Raw genomic sequence first — 15,650 nt, 5'->3', positions numbered from 1 at the left:
GCGTTGTGGTGGGTGCCTGTGGTCCCAGCTACTTGGGAGGCAGAGGCAGGAGACTCGCTTGAGCCCAGGAGTTGGAGGTTGCTGTGAGTTGTGATTTCACAGCACTCTACCCAGGGAGATAGCTTGAGGCTCTGTCTCAAAAAGAAAAAAAGAAAAATTAAAAATAAGCAAGGAAATAAAAAGAAAAGGAAGTATCTAAATACTGAATATATCGCGACTTCCCCTTGACCATTGTGAATAATTACTTGTTGGATTATAACAACAGTTCTCTAACTTCAGACAGTATTTTCATCTCTGTTGGAATGTGGAACTTTAACTTATCTGTTGTGAAACTAGTTTACACATGTAGTACAAAACCCAACACGACTTTATTTATTATTATTATTTTTTAGAAAGAGAGTCTTACTTTATCACCCTCAGTAGAGTGCCGTCGTGTCACAGCTCACAGCAACCTGCAACTCCTGGGCTTAGGCAATTCTCTTGCCTCAACCTCCCAAGTAGCTGGGACTACAGGCACCCACCACAATGCCCGGCTATTTTTTGGTTGCAGTTTGGCTGGGGCCAGGTTCAAACCTGCCACCCTCAGTATATGGGGCTGGTGCCCTACCCACTGAGTCACAGGCGCCACCCCCAGCATGAGTTTAAACACTATTTTTTGGCATTGTACAGATGTGTGTCAGAGTGTCCCTGAATAATATTCATATACACACACATATACATATAATACACACACATCATTTCCTATTTTGTTTTGTTTGCTTACCATTTGATTTATTCAGCAAATGGATATATTTAGAAATAAATATTTATGGAATAAATGAATTATATGTCCATCCACCTCCTTTAACAGATGCATAAGCCTTCACTAAATGCATCACATCATTTACTCGTGCAAGTGCCTCTCTGTTTAGTAGAGTAGTTGAAAGCTCAGGCATAAAGCCAGACTTAGGTCCAGCTCCCAACCATGCAGTTTACTAGTTATGTGATCTTGTAGAAGACACTTAAACTTACAAAACATTAATTTCTGGGGGGCACCTGTGGCTCAAAGGAGTAGGGTGCTGACCCCATATGCTGGAGGTGGCAGGTTCAAACCCAGCCCTGGTCAGAAAAGTGCAAAAAAAAAAAAAAGAAAAAAACACACATTAATTTCTTACTTTCTAAAATGGTCATACATAGTAAGAGTATTTAACTGAAAAGTTTGTTGTAAGAAGAAAATGAGTTAATATGTGGAAAGCATTTAGCCCTCGTAGATAGCTAAGCCTAATAGATAGTAAATGCTCAATAAATGTTATCTATTATTTTTATTTTTATTTTTTTTTTGAGACAGAGCCTCAAGCTATCCCCCTGGGCAGAGTGCCGTGGCACCACAGCTCACAGCAACCTCCAACTCCTGGGCTCAAGTGAGTCTCCTGTCTCAGCCTCCCAAGTAGCTGGGACCACAGGCGCCCGCCACAATGCCCGGCTATTTTTTTTTTTTTTTTGGTTGCAGCCTTCATTGTTGTTTGGCAGACCTGGGCTGGATTTGAACCCGCCACCTTAGGTGTATGTGGCTGGCGCCTTAGCCGCTTGAGCCACAGGTGCTGAGCCAATGTTATCTATTATTAATAAAATTGTTTGCCTTGTTTCTCAAATCATAGGAAGTATAGTGTTCAGGATGATGGAGACAAGTGGGTTAAGCTCATGATCCCTGAATCTGGCAGCTACAGACCAAATAAAATTTTTACTTTAAATTTGCAGGGCTCCTGTTTATTGCATGCACGAGGCTTACAAAGAAACAGGTAGCAGCACGGGGGATGGTGAAGCTTGCTGCAAAGAAGCAAACATTAAGAGCAGGGGGAAGTCTAAGGAGTAGCAAGTGGTGTGGGCTGGTCAAGATAGCAGAATAATTGTAAGTCACTGAAAATGAAAATTATTAGGAAGCTTTGAGAAGCAATTTCTGTGATAATTCTTAAACTTTAGTGTGTTATAAGAATTGCCTAGAATGCAATTAAAGGTTCCAGATTCCTAGGCCTCATCTGTATAGATTCTGATTCTTTGGTCAATATAGGGCTCAGAGATGTGCATTTAAAAAATACTTTTCAGGGTTGGACACAGTGTCTTAATCCCAGCACTCTGGGAGGCAGAGGCAGGTAGATTGCCTGAGCTCACAGGTTCAAGACCAGCATGAGCAAGAGCGAGAGCCTGTATCTAAAAATAGCCAAACCTTGGCTTGGCTATGGCTCAAGCAGCTAAGGCGCCAGCCACCTACACCTGAGCTGGGGGGTTTGAATCCAGCCTGGGCCCGCCAAACAACAATGATGGCTGCAACCAAAAAAATAGCCCGGCATTGTGGCGGGCACCTATAGTCCCAGCTACTTGGGAGGCTGAGGCAGGAGACTCGCTTGAGCCCAGGAGTTGGAGGTTGCTGTGAGCTGTGATGCCACAGCACTCTATCCAGGGCAATAGCTTGAGGCTCTGTCTCAAAAAATAAAAATTTGGGGCAGTGGCTCAAAGAAGTAGGGTGCCGGCCCCATATGCAGAGGTGGCAGGTTCAAACCCAGGCCTGGCCAAAAACTTAAAAAAAAAAAAAATTAAAAAAAGTAAATAAAAATAGCCAAGCCTTGTGGCAGGTGCCTGTAGTCCAGCTGCTCAGGTGGCTGAGGCAAGAAAATCACTTGAGTCCAAGAGTTTGAGATTGCTGTGAGCTGTGAGCTGTGAGGCCATAGCACTCTACTGGGATGACTTGTCTTCAAACAAACAAACAAACAAAAAACCCAAAACAAAAAAATAAATACTTTTCAGGCATTTCTTAGCAGATTATTGGAGGAAGTTTTCTTAACCTGATAAGGATACTTCCAAAAGACTTGCAGCAAACAACAAACTTGATGGTGATATTGCAGAAGAATTCTCATTAAAGGCAGGACTGAGACAGGATGACTGTCACTGATTTCATAGCCAGGGCAATAAAACAAGAAAAAGAAATAAGTAAAGGACTGGAAAAAAAATCACCTAAGCAGTCTTTATTTGTAATGACATCAAAAATCAAAAAAACGGAAGTACAAGTTATGAGAACTAATAAAAGGTTTAGCATGTTTGCTGAGCACCAAATGAACCTAAAAAGACAATTGCTTTCCTGCACAAAACAATAGCCAATCAAAAACACGATCAGAAAAAAACTAATTCACAGTAACAAAGAAGCAATAAGACTCCTACACATAAATCTAAGATGTGCAAGATTTCTATGAAGAAAATATTTTCAGTGAAAGGTTTATACTTTTGTGTCTTGCTTCATTCTCTTTTTCTTTCTGCTAAGGTCTCGTGGTTTGCATTCACCCCCTCCCAACCTCCTGGGTCTCTATTCCAGAACCAGGTCTTATAATAGTTAATTCGAATTCTCCCTGAATGGGATGCTGAACTGTCACAGATCTCAGAACATGGCCTGAGACTGTGGCCTCTGACTTCCCAGGCTCTAGGCTGCAACTCACAAAGAGATGTGTACCTTGGGCAACATTCGTGCAAGCCTCCTGGGTGCGAAGGAGGGTGCTGAAAACTCTTGGCTCCGGTCCCTTGTTTTGTGTGAAGTATTTTAAGCCCCCGTCTTCCCAGGAGCTGAACTCCCAGCTGCCATTCCCTGCTCCTGGGCCCAGAGTGGAGCAAGTTCAGGATTTCACTCAAGATCTCTTTTTTCATGTTTTGTTCTGTTTCTCATCTCAGATGCTTATATCATATGAATCTGTATTTTGTTTGTTTTGTTTTCACTGAGTGGAGGGAGTTACCCAGCACGAACTTGCTGTCCTTGTGGACCAAAGGCACTTCCTTCTTTGTCTTGGAGAACAAAGAAAAGTAGAGGATGAGAGAAGACTATTTGAAAGCCCCCTTTGACAAAGAGGAAGATGCCTGTGAAGGGCAGATCCAGAAGGAATGAGAGAGTGGGAGACTTGGGGCTTTGGAGAAAAGGAAACAGGCACGAAACGGGAAGGGGAAGGAGGCCTGCTTGTAGTGCCTGCTCCTTTTTGGGAGTCTTGGGTTCTTTTTCTCCAGCTTGGGCAAGAACTCTTCTGTCTTTTCTCCTGCACTTTCTACTTCCTCACCCACTCTTCCCTTTCCCCTATGATTTCTTGTTCTTCCTTTCCGGACAGATTTTTCACAAAACAGAGGCTCAAAGTTGCTGTCCGGATTCAGCAGGAACCTCCCCTTTGTCCCCAAATAAACATCTCCAGGTTAGGAGATTAATCAGATTCTCCTCAGAGCCTAGTTCAAGACTTATGCTGATAAATTCTCACTTTCCTTCTCCCATGTAGTATGTTTGAATACCTACTATGTGCCAGGCTTAGAGAACTGAAAGGAAAATTCACAGATAAGAAATGAAAAATGACAACAAGCGGCCACCCAGTCCTGAAGGCATCCTTGGCGATGGCAGCTCTGATTTCTGAGCTCCAGTCCCAGCCTTCTCCTTTCCTTTTCTCACACTGTCTCTGGTCTCTGAACCAAGAAGGAAGAGCCAGCCCTCTGGTTAAAGAGCTGAGGTCTCTGGTTATTTCTGGTTCTGTTGTTTAACCATGAGGGCCTGGTTCTGGAAGCATCTCTGCTTTGGCTCCTGGCCATTCTCTGATGAGGTCACCTGAGGAGGCCAGTGCTGTCCTCGTGGCCACCAGTCTGCCGGGCCCTGTCCTGGGGCTCATCCAAGCCCCACTCTAAGAGGCAAACTGCAGATGGCTCATCTATTTTTAGAGCCTGGGATGTTGCCCATGAATGAGCCAGTGACCTGGAAAAGCCAATTCTCCCTCCAATCTCTGTTTCTGACTCGCTCATTTCCCCTCATTTTTCTTACCAGAATTTCCCTGATGCTACGGGACTGGTATGAGATGAGCCAGAGCCAACAGAGCTGGACTTTGGTCTGGGAACATGATGTCTCACGTACCTGCCAAAATTGTGGCCACCGAGACTGGTTTTAGGCATAAGAGACTGGACTCATCTTGATGTAACAAATAGATAAAAGCGAGGCCTGTACCCAAACATACAAGATCAAATGTAACAAACCTACTGAGAAGTTTATTTTATGCTTAGAGTACAAGCTGGTACTCTAAAGAGATATCAGCAGTGTTAGGGAGGGAGGCAGTTCTTTTTATGGCAGGCTGAAAAGCAGCTGGCTTTTATAGACAAGCTTTTGTTTTTTTAATCAGGGTTCCAAGGACATGCAGCTTACGGGACTCTCCAGCCAGCTCTTCTTATCAGGGTGTCAGAGGCTTGGGGTGTAAGCCTATTTCATACGGGTCTGTAACTGGACAGGTGCAAGGAGGCAATAAGCCGGTGGCCTGACTCTGTTATCTGAGTTACGACCACCTGTGACAGCGACTCAAAGAATGGTTTTTTCAGATCTAAGGTGGAGTGAGCTTGGTCAACCCAACACAAGGGTCTCCAAAATTCTCTGTCATGCTTTTCTATCAGTAAACCATTTTTGAGTAAACCATCCCACTTTTTGCATATATAGTGATTTATAAATTTTATTTTTTTAATTAAATGATAGCTGTATACATTAATGCAAACATGGGGTACAGTGTAATGTTTTCATATACAATTTGAAATATTTTCATCAAACTGGTTAACATAGACTTTGTGTCATTTACTTAGTTATTATATTAAAACATTTATACTCTAGTTCTAGAAAAGTTCACTTGTACGCTTGTTAGACAGACCATATAGGTGATTTTTCCAGTAGCCCTCCCACCACCCATCCGCCCTTCTCCCCTCCCTCCCCCACTCCCTCCCCATATTCTTGGGCTAGAATTAGCTTGTAGCTTTCATTTGAGAACTGTAAATTAGTTTCATAATAGGGCTGTGTACATTGGATACTTTTTCTTCCATTCTTGTGATACTTTGCTAAGAAGAACATTTTCCAGTTCCATCCATGTAAACGTGAAGGAGGTAAAGTCTCCATCTTTTTTTATGGCTGCATAGTATTCCATGGTGTACATATACCACAGTTTATTGATCCATTCATGGATCGATGGGCACTTGGGCTTCTTCCATGACCTGGCAATTATGAATTGGGCTGCAATAAACATTCTGATACAAATATCTTTATTGTAATGTGATTTTTGATTTTCTGGGTATATACCTAATAAAGGAATTGTAGGATTGAATGGCAGGTCAATTTTTAGTTCTCTAAGTGTTCTCCAGACGTCTTTCCAAAAGGAACATATTAGTTTGCATTCCCACCAGCAGTGTATAAGTGTTCCCTTTTCTCCACATCCATGCCAGCAACTCTGGTTTTGGGATTTTGTGATATGGGCTATATTTATAAATTTTATATAAATATTTGGAGTTTTGTATTTCATTTTTTTATATAGTTATTTATAAATTTTATATGAAATATTTGAAATTTCTCTATTAGAGAAGGGATCATTTTGAGTTAAGGATTTCCTTCTCTCTCTCTGGGGTCTCTTAAAACAAATCATTTTGAAAAGTTGGAGAAGAAGCATATTGTGTCTCCAACGCATCGATCCCTTAGTACCTAAATCAAGCTCCTCAGAGCTCTGGGGGTCTAACGTAGTGTCTGGCCCGTAGGAAGAACTCACTATGTATTTGTTAAATTAGTAGATGAGTATAGAACCTTCACAGAAAGACTATGAAGTGAGTTTCCTCCACTTCCTAATTTTGCTCAGGGCTGGAGAGGTTTCTTTTTCTCCTGGAAGGAGGCATTCAAAGCATTGTGGTTCCTTCCCCTGCAGAACTTCTCTTGTTCTGAGATTTAGTTTTTCAGGAATGCAGGGGCGTGTAGGTCCCCCCAGGCTGGAGAATGGACCCTCTATAATCTAGTCATTGGGAAGAGGCAGCCTGTTGCTGCCTTTCCGAGTAAGCCAAGTAGGGTCACGATTCCACTTCTTTTTTTTTTTTTGCTGGGGCTGGTTTTGAACCTGCCACCTCCGGCATATGGGGCTGGCACCCTACCCTTTGAGCCACAGGCGCCGCCCACACTTCCACTTCTTGCCACCCCCCTCACTTTCTTAAAGTAGACTATGATGAGGGGCTGGGAGTCTGACCACAGATGGGGGCAGGGTATTTGTGAGTTTAAAGAGGGATCTGGCCCCCATTGGTAGTCTCAGGACATTTTTATAAACAATAGAAGGAAATTTATTTATCCAGAGAAGAGAGACGTATTGAAATAGATTCTATTCATCTAGTCTGCCTTGGGCGGGTTTTTGTCAGCTTGTTTTTTGATCTTTGCTTGTCCAAAAATGATGTGTGTGTGCACGCATATGCATAAACAGAATCAATTTAATTTGAATTGTGCTGAATTTATAGATTTGCACAGAGAAAAACTGACGTCACTGCAATATTAAACTGCCACATTTGGGAAAGTAATACATTGCTATGTCACTTTATCTTTTCGAGTCTTCTTTTAATGTCTTTCAGACGTACTTTATGGTTGCGTCCCCTTTAGATCAGCTGAGTGTTTACTTGAATCTTAGGAATTTAATATTTTGTCTTATCGTGGTGTATTAGTCTTAACTGATTTTTGCAAGATGCAAGTTGGCATCTTTAATTTTCCAAACGAATTGTAGAATTATTTCATCAAGTTCCTTAAAAAGAATTCAGCTAGAGTTTTGTTTGGGATTGCATAGATTTGGCAGATTAGTTTGGGGAAAAATCAGAGCTCTCTATTCGTTTTCTTTATGTCTTTTAAACAAACTTTCAAAAACTTGGTAGAATTTTAAACTTCTGTCTTTTAGAAGCATGTGCATTCTTTATTAGCTTATTTCCTGGATGTTATAGATTTTGGTGGGGTTGGAATTAAGTTTCATTTTCTGCTTTTTAGCGTTTGACAGTCTGGAGAAATGCTGCTGGTTTTTTTTTTTTTTTTTTTGTAGAGACAGGGTCTCACTTTGTTGCCCTCGGTAGAATGCTGTGGTGTCACAGCTCATAGCAACCTCCAACTCCTGGGCTTAAGTGATTCTCTTGCCTCAGCCTCCTGAGTAGCTGGGACTACAAGTGCCTGCCATAATGCTTGGCTATTTTTTTGTTGCAATTTGGTCAGAGCCGGGTTTGAACCCACCACCCTCCGTATATGGGGCCAGTGCCCTACTCACTGAGCCACAGATGCCGCCAATGCTACTCATTTCTGTGGATTGATTTGCCTCTAGGTCTCTTGCTGGACTCCTATTAGAATCTTTCCATTTGTCTTTGGATCGTTTGAGAGTCTTCATACTTGAACATGCACTTTGAAAAATAGGAATTTTTTCCTTTTTATTCTTGTTGTTGTTGTTATTATTACTTTTATGTAGCATGAGCCAGGATATCCAGAAATGGTGATAATAGAAATCCTTTGGATTATTTCTGATCCTTACCATTGAGGATGACGTTCACTGTATATTTTGGGTATAGATCCCTTACTAAGTTGAGGAAATTCTCATCTAGTTCAATTTCACTGAGGGTTTTTTTGGTCACAAATGTACATATATGGAATTTCTACAAATCATTTTTTTCTTGATCTATTGAAAAATCATTTAATATTTTACCTTGATCTAAGGTATGGATTATATTCATAGATTTCTGTTGTCATATTACCTTAGGATTACTTAATCAAGATATTTCACTTTTTTATGTACTATTGAATTCAGTTGGTTTATATCTTATTTAAGATTTTGGGATCCTGTTTATTGCAGCCCAATTTATAATAGCCAAGATGTGGAAACAGCCCGAGTGCCCATTGACCCATGAATGGACTAACTAATTGTGGTATATGTACACTATGGAATACTATGCAGCCATAAAAAATGGAGACTTCACATCTTTTATGTTTACCAATGGGAAAAAAAGTATCCAATGTATTCAATACTACTATGAAATCAATATATAACCACCTACACACTCATACGAATGGCAAAACATAACTATAGTCCAGAAAGTAGAAGGGAAGAGGAGAGAGAGGGGAGGGAAGGGGGGATGTGGGGGAAGGGAGAGTGTGTGGGGGGACCTCCATGTGCATGATGCAATGGTGTATTTCAAAACTATTAAGAAATGAGTATAATTGTGATGGATGTGTTACTTAGATCAATGTAAGCATTTCACATTGTATATCGAAGCAGTACCCTGAACCCCATAAATGCATCAATGTAGAAAGTTATGATTTAATAAAAAAATGATAATAATAAAAAGAAAAGAAAACAAACAAAAAAACATTTTGGGATCCATAAGTAAAAAATTGTTTTCTTTTCTTTCTTTCTTTCTTTTTTTTTTTGCAGTTTTTTTTGGTCAGGCTGGGTTTTGAACCTGCCACCTCTGGCATATGGGGCCAGCACCCTACTTCTTTGAGCCACAGGTGACGCCCTTGTTTTATTTTCTGTTACTGTTCTTATTAGGTTTTGGAATTAGTTTAATAGAATGAATCACATATTGATAGCTTTTGCTTTGTTCCTGCTTTCTGGAACAATTTTCCAAAGTGAATGATGTGTACACTGATGATTTTGGGGGGAATGTATTGAGGCTCTCTTTGCAATCTAGTAAATAGTGAGGTTTTTTTTTTTTTTAATGTTTTATGTGTGCTAAAAAAAATGTTTTCTCAGTTTATTTGGTTGATGGTTGTAAAGTTCTTATTATTTCAAGTTTGTCCAGGTAATTTGATTCTTCTGTGTCATTGTTTATTTTTTTTGCCTGCTTATTCCATCAGTTTCTCAGATGGTTACGTAAAAGTTTCTAACTATAATTGTTATGTGACTGTCTCTCCAGTTTGTTGGTTGCTGCATTTTGTATTTTGAAGTTATGTTTATAAGTGTATATATGTTCATAATTGTTATATCTTCCTGATCATGTTTTCTTTTAAGAACCATCCTCCTATATATATTTTGCCTTGAAGTCAATGTTGTTTTATATTAAATTTAACAGTTTTATTTGTTTCAAAATTGCCTCACATACTTTTTCCATCATTTTATTTGTGATCTCTCTGTCCACTTTTGATTTTTAAATATTACTTTTAGAGAACATATTGCTTTTTGTTTAAATTAAAAGAACCCAATCTGTAATTGCTTGTCTTTTGATTGGTGAGCTTTATTTGTTTATAAATTGTATTAATTTTCTAGGATTCCCATAACAAAATGCCACACACTGGGTGGCTTGCAACAGCAAAGCTTCATTGTCTCATGGCTCTGGTGGCTGGAAGTCTGAAATAAGATGTAGCAGAGCCTTGCTCCCACTAAAGTGGGGGAATTCTACTTGGCCTCCTCCTAGATTCCAGTAGATTGCCAATAATCTTTTGCCAACCTTCATTTCCTTTTTTTTTTTGTCCGGGGATGGGTTTGAACCCACCACCTCCGGCATATGGGGCCGGCGCCTTCCTCCTTTGAGCTACAGGTGCTGCCCCCTTCATATCCTTTCTATCTAATAGCCTCATGGATTTATTTCTCTTCCACATGGAATACATTGTCTAAGAGTGCTTTCAAAGAGATTTTTTTTATATCAACTTACAAAGGCCTTTTATGCCTGAGATTATTTTTGACATCCTCTTATTTAATATTTCTGTGAATACAGATTTGAGGTTAGAAGTTTCTTAGCACTTTGAAAATATCACATGCCTGTCTTTTGCCTCTATTGTCACTGTTGAACTGAAGCTGGATATTAATTGGATTCTTATTTCTTCGTGAGTGATCATCTCTCTCTCTCTGTCTTTTTTAAAGCAGCTTTTAGAGTTTTGCCTTTGTTTTTATGTTTTTAAATTTTCTTCCAATGTGTCTTGGTATGGTTTTTTTTTTTTTATCATTTTCATCTTATTAGACCCTCCTTGAGCTCTTGTGATTTGAGGGCTCTCATTCCTCTTTTACCCTGGAAGATCCTTGCTTATTATTATTTTTTAAAATATTTCCCTTTCTTAATTTTTTCCCTTTCTTCAAGGCTTCCTATTATACAGGTGATGGATCCTTGTATTTTAGCTCCCTGATTCTATTTTCCCAACTCCTTATTCCTTCCCAACACTTCCCGGGGGAGCCCCTAACCTGAGTGTTGGGTCACTTATCTGCATAGAATCCGTTTTTATTATGTTCGTCTCTTATCTGATTCTGTATTTTAATGATTCCATTTTCACACTCACTACTTCTGTTTCGGTTCTTTTTCCTAACTATTTTTCTTGCTTTATCTTACCATATTTTTCCCTTTTCTTTGTGTATTATGCTTATGTTAAGTTATTGATCTGTTTGGCTCCGTTAGTTCTAATTCATCTTATATACGTTGTACAGTTTGTTGTCTTTCTTCTGTGATGGAGATACATCTCAGAGTCTGGTGGTTTTTCGTTGTGAGCTCACTTTCCTCTGACAGTATCAGCTAGCTTGACTTGAATGGTTGATGGGGAAGAGACCCAAGCTCAGACCTGGCATGAACTGCTCCTATTGGGTGTAAGAGGGGACCATGTGAAGTGCTCATAGCCTGGGCTTGCCCTCCTTCCTCTGCTCACTGCCTCCTGTATGTTGGGGGCAAGGGCAGAATATTGTACACTCCTGTGTTCTGAGGACTGGGTCTCCCTTGTCTGGCAAGCTTATGAGGGTGGAGGGGTATAGAGAGGAGAGAGCTCTCGAGGGTTTGCTGTTCTCCCGTTCCTGCTGTCTCCTTTTCAGCTCAGTCTGGCTCAGTTGCTTCCATGGCCTTTCTCCTGCTCATTCAGTGGTATGCTCTGGAGCTGTTGATTTTCTCTCCTGTAGGGGCTGGAGGGGCCACACTCTGCCCAGGACTGTGTGGTGCAAACATGGGCACAGCTCAAAGGCCCTCTCCTTGTAGTGGTGCCTGACCCTTCTCTGCTCTGAGCTGGTCTTTTCTCCCCACATCCAATCATCACCTCCCTCTGTCTCCCTAGGGTTCCTCACAAGCTCTACTTTGGTTCCTCAAATTGGTACCATTTACTTCTGGACTATCGGCAGGGTTGGAATAGAGGGGGAAGCTCCAAGCCCATTTGCAGCTCCACACCTGCACCTACCGTGCTACCTTTTGCTTCTGACTCTTCTGCCCCCGCCCCCACCTCCTGGGAAACGTTGTCCCCATCTTACAATTGCCTCTTTGGTTAACAAGGCCGCATCTCCCTTTGCTCGGCCAGATTAGTTACTGCTTCCTTACCTGCTCTCCATCTCCAAAGCTGTTCTAAAATTTCTACCCTGCTATCGAATCCTCTCCAGTTCATATTATCTAGGTGTATTTCTACTTTTTTTCCTTCTGCTTTACTTTTGTATTTGTGGGATTTCATGAAGTAGAGAGATAGGAGCCGTTAGTCAATATACCTTGTTTAAATAGAAGCCCTACCATTGGAAATATTTAGACAACTAAACAAACTGATTCTCAAGTGTGTTTGGAAGAAAAACTATGAAAGGATAGTCAAGAAAATTTAGAAAAAGTGAAGGGGCTTGATCAATTACATCATACTATGGAGGTACAGGAAATAAACTGTATAGTATGGAACAAGGAAAGAAAAAATGAATTATTAGAATAGAATATAGATCTGAGAAGAAGATGCACAGAGGTATTTAGTTCACAAACATGAATAAGCATGTCAAATCTGTAAGGAAAGGAAAAGGATGGACTTTTTGATATCTCTATATAAGACAACTGCCTATTTGAAAATAAAATTAAAAATAAAAATTAATGTGGACCTCTCTTAGGGCTTGCATTTGCAAAGATACATACTTATACATATTTAAAAGGACATGGGACCTGGTACCTGTGACCTTGACTGTGGTGGTTAATTTTATGTGTCAACTTGGGCTAGGCGATGGTGGCCAGTTGGTCAAATGCTACGTAGAGGTTGCTGTAAAGGTATTTTGTCGATGTGATTAACATTACAATCCGTTGATTTTAAGCAAAGCACACTGTTCTTCATTCCTTATCTAATCTGTTGAAGGCCTTAAGAGGAAAAACTGGGATTTCCTGAGGAAAAAATTCTGAACTCAGGACTGCAGCATCCAATATTACTTGAATTTCCAGCCTGCCAGATTTTGGCCTTGCCAGATCCTATAATAATTTTAAGCCGGTTCCTTAAAATTTCTCTCTTCCTCCCTCCCTCCTTCTCTCTCTCTATAATTTCTCTTTCTGTCTCTGTCTCTAAACTATTAAATACCAACAGACTATTGGTTCTATTTCTCTGGAGAACTAATACAGCAATCTGGGCCCTAATCCAACACATCTGGTGTCCCTATAGGTAGAGGAAAACCATATGTGACAATGGAGACACAGGAAGGGTGACATGTGATGACAGAGCCAGAGACTGGAGTGATGCAGCTGCAAGTCCTCAGCCAAGGACTGTCAACCACCACCAGAAACCTAGGAAGATGCACGGAAGGGTTCTGCCCAGAGTCTCAGAGGGGTGTGGCTCTGCCAACACCTTGATTTTGGATTTCTAGCTTCTAGATCTCTGAGAGAATAAATTTTTATTGTTTTATTTCACCTGGTTTGTGGTACTTGGTTACAGCAGCCCTAGATAACTAGTACAACCCTTGATACCACACATAAAAATTTGTTTCAGAGAAATTAAACAGATGAATGTATATTTAAAACTATAAAATTATTTTTATACCCCCAAGAATCATATGTGAAATGGTGCTCACTAATTCCCAGGCATGTGCTAAGGGCTTCCCATAGCAGGTACTGTGTTTCCCTGAAAATAAGACACTGTCTTATATTTATTTTTTCTCAAGAAGACACACTAGGGCTTATTTTCAGGGCTCTCTGCGCCGAAATGCATATCTGCATAGCCACGCCCATCATTAGGTCTTATTATTGGGGTAGGGCTTATATTTAACAAATGCATAGAAATCCTGTTAGGGCTTATTTTGGGGGTAGGTCTTATTTTCAGGGAAACACAGTATTATCATCAGCTCAGTCTTGTAGATGAACAAACAGGCATGAAACTAGCAAGAGGCAGAGTCAAGATCTGAAGCCGTGAAATCTGGTTTCAGAATCTGGAACAGAAAAATGAAGTGTTGAAAAGAAAAGAGCTCTGCTATGAGAGATGTAAAACCAGAAGTCAGAGGGAAGAAAAACTGACAGCTTCACTACAAGATAATCCAAGAATTCAGTGCCAAAAAGGGCACCACAAATAAAGTTAAGAAAAGGAACCGGGAGAAAATACTTTCGATATACAGTTTTCCCTTGATATTCACGGGGGATTGGTACCAGAATGTCCTCCATGCCCAAATCCACAGATAGCCAAGTCCTTGATATATCAATGATGTAGTATTTGCATATAACCTATGTATATCTTTCTGAATAAATCATCTCTAGGCTACTTATAATACCTAATAAAATGTAAATGCTATGTAAATAGTTGTTATACTGCATTATTTAGGGAATAATGACAAGGAACAAAGTCTGTACATGTTCGGTACAGATGCAATTATTTTTCCTGAATATTTTCAATCTCAGTCTGGTTGAATCCATGGATGTGGAACCCACGGATATGGAGGACCAACTGTATGTGATAGACAAAAGACATAGCTGTTATAAAAGAGGGCAGAAAATCAAATAACCCAACAAGGGCAAAGAACATACCTAGATAGATAGTAAAAAGAATGTAACTACTAAGGGGAAAATACCTACGAAAGAGATGTTTAGCTTCACCAATAATTAGGAAAATGCACACTAAAATGCCATGTCACTTTTTGCTTTTTAATTTGGAAAAGGGTAATGTGGTGGATAATGGTCAGTTTTAGGCGGGCTGCCCTTCTACGCTATTGGTGGGATTGTAACTTAGTACTTAACTCGCAATGTGCATTAAAAAAATGCACATTTCCTTTAATCCAGCAATCCTTCACCTTCACATACACCCTGGATTTCTGTATCAGTCAGGACTTACGGTTGGGAAAACCAGAAATGGATTCAAGCTAAGCTGAGCGGAAGATAAATTCAGCGGAAGTGTATCTGATAGTTGACAGAGTTGATGGAAAGGCTTGGTACCCAGCTTCAGCCATGTGGCAGGAGCCAGTGAAAGCGGGGTGTCAATGAAGCTCATGCGTCTGGAGCAGTCTGTCTGTGACCACTGGGACCCGTGGCTACCATTACGACCTCTCCACTTTGTCATTGCTGCTGTTGTCACCAACAATTTCTAACTGGCTTTGAGTCTTTGTCACTCTCTGCAGATTGATAGCCCAAGTGAGCTCTGATTGGCCAAATCCAAATTTGTATGATGAGTCAATGACTGTGGTCACCCAGGATTTATGTACATTCTTCTTCCCATATTTTCACTGTCACCCTGCCCCAAAGTATCTGGCTACCATCACGTAACTATCCCATGTTTAAACCAGAGCACTAATGTTCTCTAAACGGAGACTGCCCAGGGTCTCATTGGTTCCCACACTCAGATCTTCAGACATGTGCATTTCTTTTTTTTTTTTTTTTTTGAGACAGAGCCTCAAGCTATCTCCCTGGGTAGAGTGCCATGGCCTCACAGCTCACAGCAACCTCCAACTCTTGGGCTCAAGCGAATCTCCTGCCTCAGCCTCCCAAGTAGCTGGGACCACAGGCACCTGCCACAATGCCCGGCCATTTTTTGGTTGCAGCCATCACCATTGTCTGGCGGGCCTGGGCTGGATTCGAACCCACCACCTTAGGTGTACGTGGGTGGCGCCTTAGCCACCTGAGCCACAGGCGCTGAGCCAGACATGTGCATTTCATCTCTGATTCTCCCAATTCCATCTCTATAT

This window comes from Otolemur garnettii, unplaced genomic scaffold (assembly GCF_000181295.1).
Source record: "Otolemur garnettii isolate 467f Iridium unplaced genomic scaffold, OtoGar3 scaffold00086, whole genome shotgun sequence".
Lineage (NCBI taxonomy): Eukaryota > Metazoa > Chordata > Mammalia > Primates > Galagidae > Otolemur > Otolemur garnettii.
The sequence above is the reverse complement of the archived record's forward strand: the minus strand, read 5'-3'. Positions refer to the sequence as shown.